The sequence below is a fragment of the Metopolophium dirhodum genome, chromosome 1, assembly GCF_019925205.1.
Source record: "Metopolophium dirhodum isolate CAU chromosome 1, ASM1992520v1, whole genome shotgun sequence".
Classification (NCBI taxonomy): Eukaryota; Metazoa; Arthropoda; class Insecta; order Hemiptera; family Aphididae; genus Metopolophium; species Metopolophium dirhodum.
In genome coordinates, this window is record NC_083560.1 from 14121139 (window position 1) to 14129136 (window position 7998).

At 27.5% G+C, this 7998-nt stretch overlaps 1 non-coding gene across 1 annotated transcript; it reads right to left on the reverse strand.

Moving 5' to 3' along the window:
• Positions 1 to 7532: 7532 nt before the first annotated feature.
• Positions 7533 to 7624, reverse strand: Trnai-uau (transfer RNA isoleucine (anticodon UAU)). The gene is given in 2 exon segments: positions 7533 to 7568; positions 7587 to 7624. It is a non-coding gene; the product is annotated as a tRNA-Ile (tRNA).
• Between the last annotated feature and the right edge of the window lie 374 nt (positions 7625 to 7998).

Here is a 7998-nt window from a genome sequence, read left to right on the forward strand (position 1 = left end):
TAACCTTTAATTGCATTTATACATACAACACATTTTGTATGTTTAAAAATATGTTTAAACACAAAACCACTGATGTAATATATTACAGAATCTGAGACTTGAGCTTTATATGGAGTGCAATAATTCTGTATATCATTTTCAAAAACATCTTCAACTTCCAACTCTTCAACTGTTAGTATACTATCCAGCTTATTTTGTAATTTTAATATTTTCTCAGATTTATTAACACTATCTTCAACAAAAATACTTTTTATATCATCCATTGTAATTGTTGGTTTTTTATTCTAAAATTTTGCAGTTTGCAGTATTTGGGAATTTTAAAATTGAATATAGAGAAAGCATTTTATAGACTTGCAAAAATGTAGGAACTGTTGGATGGTCATTCGGTCCTGTTGCTTGACGTGTCATTCCAAGAAAACTGATATGGGTAAAATAAATCTATAGGATAAAACGTATTTAAATCCACATTCTTTTAAAATATATGTAGATAACTCTATGGTAGATCTTATTGTAACTCTTAATCCCTCAGCTGTATTTTTTGTAAGATATTCCTCTTCTGAAATTAATTTATTCTTAACATTACTTTCCCATACATTTATCCAAGTGTATGTTTCATTTAATACCTATGAATAATCATGCAGTTATGTACACATTTTTAAATTTTAAATTGTATATAAATAAACAAACATTAAAATCATGACTGTTAATAATTCTGATTCTTTCAGCTGGGTATTTGCGATTGAGTGCATCAAATGTTTTATTAAAAATGTCTACAAATTGTTGTGTTACATGGCTATCTTTTAATGAATCAATGCCTTCATGGTCTCGATAAAATCCGATACCTTTAGTCATCGAATCACTAAAAACCTATAAATATTATAATAAGTATTAAACCAAAACGTATTATTAAATTAAATTACTTTAACTAGGTAATTAATATTTTATTAGTCTTAATACTTACCTGAGCCGCGATAGTTAAGTAACGATTAAGATAATTTTATTGTATCATACGACAACCACGTATTATAACATTATATCGTTTTGCATTTTCGTTAATCAGTCAAAAAATACATGGAAAAAAGAACGGATCCATTAGAGCCTCGTGGTCTCTAATGATTAGACAATATTACTAAATAATTTTTACCATACGTTTCTACATAAAAATGGACATGGAGACTATGTATACCGAGATGGAGTCTGAATGTACAACGTTAACACGTTCGCTGCGTACAACGCCAATTGGCGTCAGTAGCGTCACTCTCTATGTGCGGTCGACGCCAATTGGCGTCATCTGATATACCGATTATTATGTGCTTATATTCCGGTCAGCGTTAGAACCTGTGCACTAATTTTTTGTCAGCGTTATCTACAAACATTTTTAAACATTTTGAAAACCGTTTCTAAAAATAACCATTTGTTAAGTATTTACGTACTATTCAATAATATTCCCTATTACCTACTTTTATTATGTTATTCAGGCATACCCAGTTGATGACGACCCGTAATCGTCATAGCACAATTATGTTTGTATGTTATAGAGTATAGACATATTATTTTTAGTATCGATCGTGATATCGATCGTATGCATTCAGTAAATTTATATTATTTAGTTTATTTCTCTTTGGTTATTCAGCCAATATAGACGTGTACCAATAAAGTGAGTAGTGTTATCTTTGTTATTATACGATACCTACGTAACTACGTTTGTTATAAATCGATTTGACGTATATAAATTTTATTTTTCATTGTTTTTTTTATGCTGTTATTTTACTGAAATAAATATGAATAATTCTGATAATGCTGATTCGTCTCGACCCAAAAGACTTAGTACAAATATTGATCTCCGTTCTACTCAAAATGAAATTGAAAGACTTCTTTTTGAATCTGATGACGAAAATTTTGATTATTCTGATTCTGGCAGTGATTATTTGGGTGCAAGTGATTCCGATTCTTCGTCGACTTCGGATATCGTAAATAATGAAATGTCTACTGAACCAAATTTCGATTTCCCAATACAATAACAACTAATAACACTTGGACAAAAAACGAAATTAATCTTTTTAATTTTACGTTTGATAAACACCCAGGATTACTCGTTCCAATACCCGAAAACGGAAAACCTATAGATTTTTTTTTCATGCTGTTTGATGAGGATTTTTTTGAACTTTTAATTACAGAAACAAATAACTATGCCGAGTCTGAATTTTTACGAGTTGGTGCTGCAGAGCGTTCTCGTATATCTCAATGGAAACCTACGGACCGCGATGAAATTATAACTTTTATTTGTTTAGTTATTCACACTGGCACAATCAGACTAAATCGATTAAACGATTACTGGAAAACACATCATTTATTTAATTTTACATGTTTTTCGAATTATATGAGTCGCGATCGCTTTATATTACTTTTGAGATGTTTTCATTTCGCCCAGAATCCTACCGACCATTCTGAAAATACTCCTATTGATAGACTTTTCAAAATTCACCCTCTTATAAATTATTTCAATACCAAAATGAATAATATTTATTACCCAAATAAAGAGCTTTCACTCGATGAGTATAAATAAATGGTAAATAAATGGTATTGTGGAGAGGCCGCCTTATTTTTCGACAGTATATACAAAATAAACGCCATAAATATGGTGTTAAATTGTATATGCTTACCGAACCAAATGGACATATTATAAAATTCGCTGTATATACGGGTGTTTTAGATGACTTAGGAGGTAAAGGTCATGCTGCAAACGTAGTACTACATCTGATGTCCGAAAAATTAAATAATGGTCATTCAATGTATATGGACAATTTTTATAATAGCATCGATTTAGCTGAACAATGATTACAAAAAAAGACATACTGTACGGGCACATTAAGATCTAACCGAAAACGTATTCCTGAGGCCGTAGTAAAATCAAAATTAAAACCTGGGGAAACAAAAGCAATGTACTCTTATGGTGTATTAGTTGGTAAATAGAAGGACAAACGGGATTTTATGTATATTTCTACCGAATTCAAAAATAATTTGATACTTGCAAAAAATAAAAAGGGTCAGGAAAAACTAAAACCAGAACCGATTGCAAATTATAATAAATTTATGAGTGGTATTGATCGGCAGGACCAAATGAACAGTTACTATCCATTTTTGAGAAAAACAATTCGTTGATACAAACCCCGGCGGTATTCGTGCTTGAACTTCTCGTGGTAAATTTGCAACTTCTCTGGCAAATACTTCAGCTGGTTTTATTTCATTCGTTTTAATGGTTTTTAGCATAATATCTAAACATTTTGTGACATCTACATCATTCTGATTACTTTTACATACCATCAAATGTTGTTTTGCTATACGTAGGTTACTGTAATCTAATGTGGTTTGACAAATAGCTGGACATTTTAAGCTATTTGACTTCACACATTGCCATGATATTTTTTCTTTTCCTTTATATTTTATAACGTACATATAGCCATTTAAATATGCCTTTAATCCCCCTTTATTTGAATTAATTAATTCCATAATACAAAATAAATTAAATAAAATATTAACTATAAATATGACTTAACAAGTATTATAGCACAATAAATATTATAAAAGTCACACTGACACACTGCACAAAATAATTCTACGATAGTTAACGGTAAACTGCAATAATTGCAATCAATACTTTGCTTCTACACCGATGAAAGCAGATAACTTTAGATAAGATTGTCATCTTGTACTAATTTATTATGTCCACTACGATATAGATTACAGGTATGATGTACGTAATTGCTATGTAACACCGATAACTAAAGCCTATCGTTATTATACCTAATAGAGTATAGATATTATCTTATACAATGTAACATATTATTTTTACTATTATTGTTTTATTACTATATAATGAAGTATTATTAATGATTTAAAAATGAATATTTATCTAAAGAATAAATACAGAAAAAATTTTTAAAAAATCATGTAAGTACAGATTTATACGTTTTTATGATTTTCTTTTATTTGGATATTTTGTCCTATACATTGATTATTTTATCCCTGGATATTTTATCCGTTGGATATTTTAACCTTGGATATTTTGACTTGGATATTTTAGTATAGGATATTTTGTCCTAGATTCCCGGCTAACAGGAAGTGCACCGACCATCAAATTTCAGTAAACAATATTTACTCATCGCATTAATAATCACTATATTATTATATTATGTGTTTCACAAACGTTTTTGCTGCTGATGTTATAGTAGTGTGGGAAACATCGGTGGTCATTAGTTCGTAAGTTGATTTTAAGTAAACAATTATTTTCGTGTTTCAGGCCATACGTTCAATTCGCCGGAAATCGTTCAGCTAAAACTCGAACCAGGTATTTGGTGAGTTACACTTTATTTATTATTATTATTATTAAGGTTTAATTAGAATAACACACTTTTCAATTTCGTACTACACACTATACACTTTTCGTACTACACACAAGTTTAGGCATCGCCTCTTAGAAATAGACATGGAGACTATGGATACCGGGATGGAGTCTGAATGTACAACGTTAAATAATAAATTGGATAATTTAAATTTTCATAGTAATATGGACAAATTTAATATGGAATTTTGAGTAGAAAATTATACTAATTTTAATAATGAAAACGCTTTAACTGATGCGTACCAAGTTAATAAATAATGAAATTGTTGGCCATGCGATAAATATAATTTTATCGTTGATGGCGTCACTGTGAGGTACAGAGAAAGATGATTATAATAATAACAACGCTAACAAATTTAATAAAATAAATAATAATATTTTGCAATGAATACTGTAAATAAATATCTTACATATATAAATGGCTTACTTTAAGGTGTTAGTAGTAGAACAATAATAATAAATAGTAGCAAAAGACAATAATAATAAGAATGACAATTATACAAATATGGTGTACAGCTGACTCACTACAACCGTATTAATGCATCAATATAAATTTTCAAGTTTAAATTAAGTTAATTGTTTTTAAATTGAATTAACACTATTTATTTATTATTTTTTTTTTTTTTTTGATTGAATGATTTCATTTATTTATAATACATTTATGACAAATATAATAAATGCAATTATATAAATGTATTCCATTAAGCTAATAGCTTGTGGTGAAGTAGATAATTAAATTGAATTTAATAAATTCTAACAAAATGATAATTAATTAATTTATTGCTGAATAATAAAATAGAAGAAAAAAAATAGTTTATGTTTACATTTTAAGAAACGAGAAACGAGATATTGTGAAAACGGACATATAGAATAGTAGGATCTAGGACGTTTCGGCGCGGGTGATTCGGCGCAGACGTTTTGACGATATCCGTTTCGGCGAAAATTAATAGTAAAAAAAAAAATTAAGTAATTTTAAATCCTAAATTAGTCAAAATAATTATAATTATTTATAGGTAATACAGTTAAAAATATATAAATACCACAGTCACTTTAAATCATAAATAAATAAATAAATAAAAATCTTTATAGTTATATATTATAATTGAATATAGTAAAATGTATATATTATATGTATACCACAGTCCCTTTGAATCGTAAATAAATAAATCAAAATAATAATAATTATTTATACCTAGTTAATACAGTTAAACATATAGGTATAACATTATAATTTAGAGAATATAAATAAAAAAATTATTTACAATTTTATTTTAAAGCAATATTATTTACTATACCTATTAGCAGTCCCTAAAATATTCAAATTTCCGTACTACACACATAATAGTCCCAAATCGGTAAAATCTAAATTATTTCTAGATAAACACTAGTATAATATGTATATACCACCGTTCACTACTAAGCTGATAGTAATAAAAATAGCTACTCTTAATACCTAAGCATGAATATTAATAACCATGACGAAATAATTATTTAATAGTTATTTCGTCATAATAATAACTATAATAAGAGTATAATTCGTAACAACACAAAATATTGTTTACTGTGTGTCTGTGTAGTAGATAATAATCAAAATTTGGTTTGGTAAAAAACCATTAAAATATAAAAAAATGTGAAGATATAAAACTTTACATTATAATATTATTAAGGTTTAATTAGAATAAAACACTTTTCAATTTCGTATTACACACTATACACTTTTCGTACTACACAAAGTGTGTCGTACTACACGCAATTGTAGGCACTGCCTCTTAGAAATATCATTTTATTTTGCCTATCATAATTATTAACTAATCTTTTATCTGTGTCTTGAAATTTTTTCAACTTCCTTGGAGGACTATTTCCCGACACAAGATTTTCATAGTACGTGTCACGCACGGCTTGAATTTTTTTGAGATTCGCAATGAAGGTCTTATTTAAAATTATCAGATCATCCATATTGATAATCGTGACCACCTTATCGTATAGTAATAATAACAATAACTTATAGTAATAAAGATAACATTTCTATACCACAAGCCATACGGCGAGACAATGTTACAGATAAGTAAATTATTGCCATATCGCCGAAACAGTCATGCGCCGAAACGTCCCATTCACAGAATAGTTTGACAGAATTGAATACAATAAAAATTTTAAATTATATATACTAAGTGACAACATGGAATTGATAACTCATAAGAACAAAAATGATACAAGTTATTAATTGAACGTATTTAATATTAACATAATGCGAAAATGTAGTATTGTACCTAATTATATTTATTCTGATTACAAAAATACCAAATTATAAAATAAATTTGAAAACAGCCAACTGTAAACCAATTTTAGTTAAAACATGTTGTGTTTTGTGTTTAGTTTACATGTAATAAGATACCAATTGTTTACAAAATTCAAAAAATTGTTAAAAAAGTATTAATAAATGTTAACATTTATAAAAAATACTAATACAAATATTTAGTGAAAATATCAAAAGTCTACGGTTATTATTTTTGAGTTACAGCAAAAAAAAATTGAATTGAATCTTTCAAAAATAGGTTTTGCATAAAAATTACCACTTTTTCAAATTTTTTTTACGCTCTGTAAAATTACTTGGAATTTTGAAAGTTGACCTACCGAAAGTACTAACTAGATTCAATTTTCTATCAAAAAAGATTTAGTTGAAAATGCTTTGTTTTATTATCAAAGCATTTTTACTACCAAAATGTTGCTGACAGAAAAAACACAAATCATTGTAAAATTCATACATTAGCTCCACAAAAAATCTTTTATAAGTAGTCTAAATGTACCGAATGGTTAATTTTCCAAAGTATTAACTATACAAATATTATGACATAGTTAATCAAAATATTATAGTATAGGTACTTATTAAAAATATTAATAATAATAATAATAATATAATTTGTTGAATAATTGATGATTTTTTCAGTTCAATAAAGTCTAACAAACATAATTCTATAATAATATTAACTGTAATGAAAATGAACAGTGTTATTATTAATATCAAAGACGCTCATTAATTCCGTGTCACGTGGTTTTACTTGTATGTATAACGCAGTCGAACGAAGGGTGGCCGATTATGTATGCCTACGGAAAAATTCAACAAAAATTATGGTCCAGGTGAGGCTCGAACTCACAACCCCGGCATTGCTCACATCTACTGTCTTATAAGTACCGTGCGCTAACCGATTGCGCCACTGGACCATCTGTATGACCAGACCCAAAACAATGTGTTTTAACCAGGGTTGAAACGTATAATACGGTATAGTATAAAACACGTATAAAACGTATAAATTGTATAGTATAATACACGAAATTATAAACGTTTTATACCGTATAAAAATTAAATCCCTAATAAACAAGTAATAAATAATTAATATTTAATAATTTAATATACATTTGTAATTTAAAGTTTAAGCTTTAAATTTAAACTTACAATTAAATAAGGAAATATAAATTATAAATAGACAATTGTGGCACTATTAAATATTAATCTATTATTATTTATTAACGATTATCGTTATCTTATCGAGAACGTATTTATGTAATATTTATAATACAATTAATAAATATTAAAT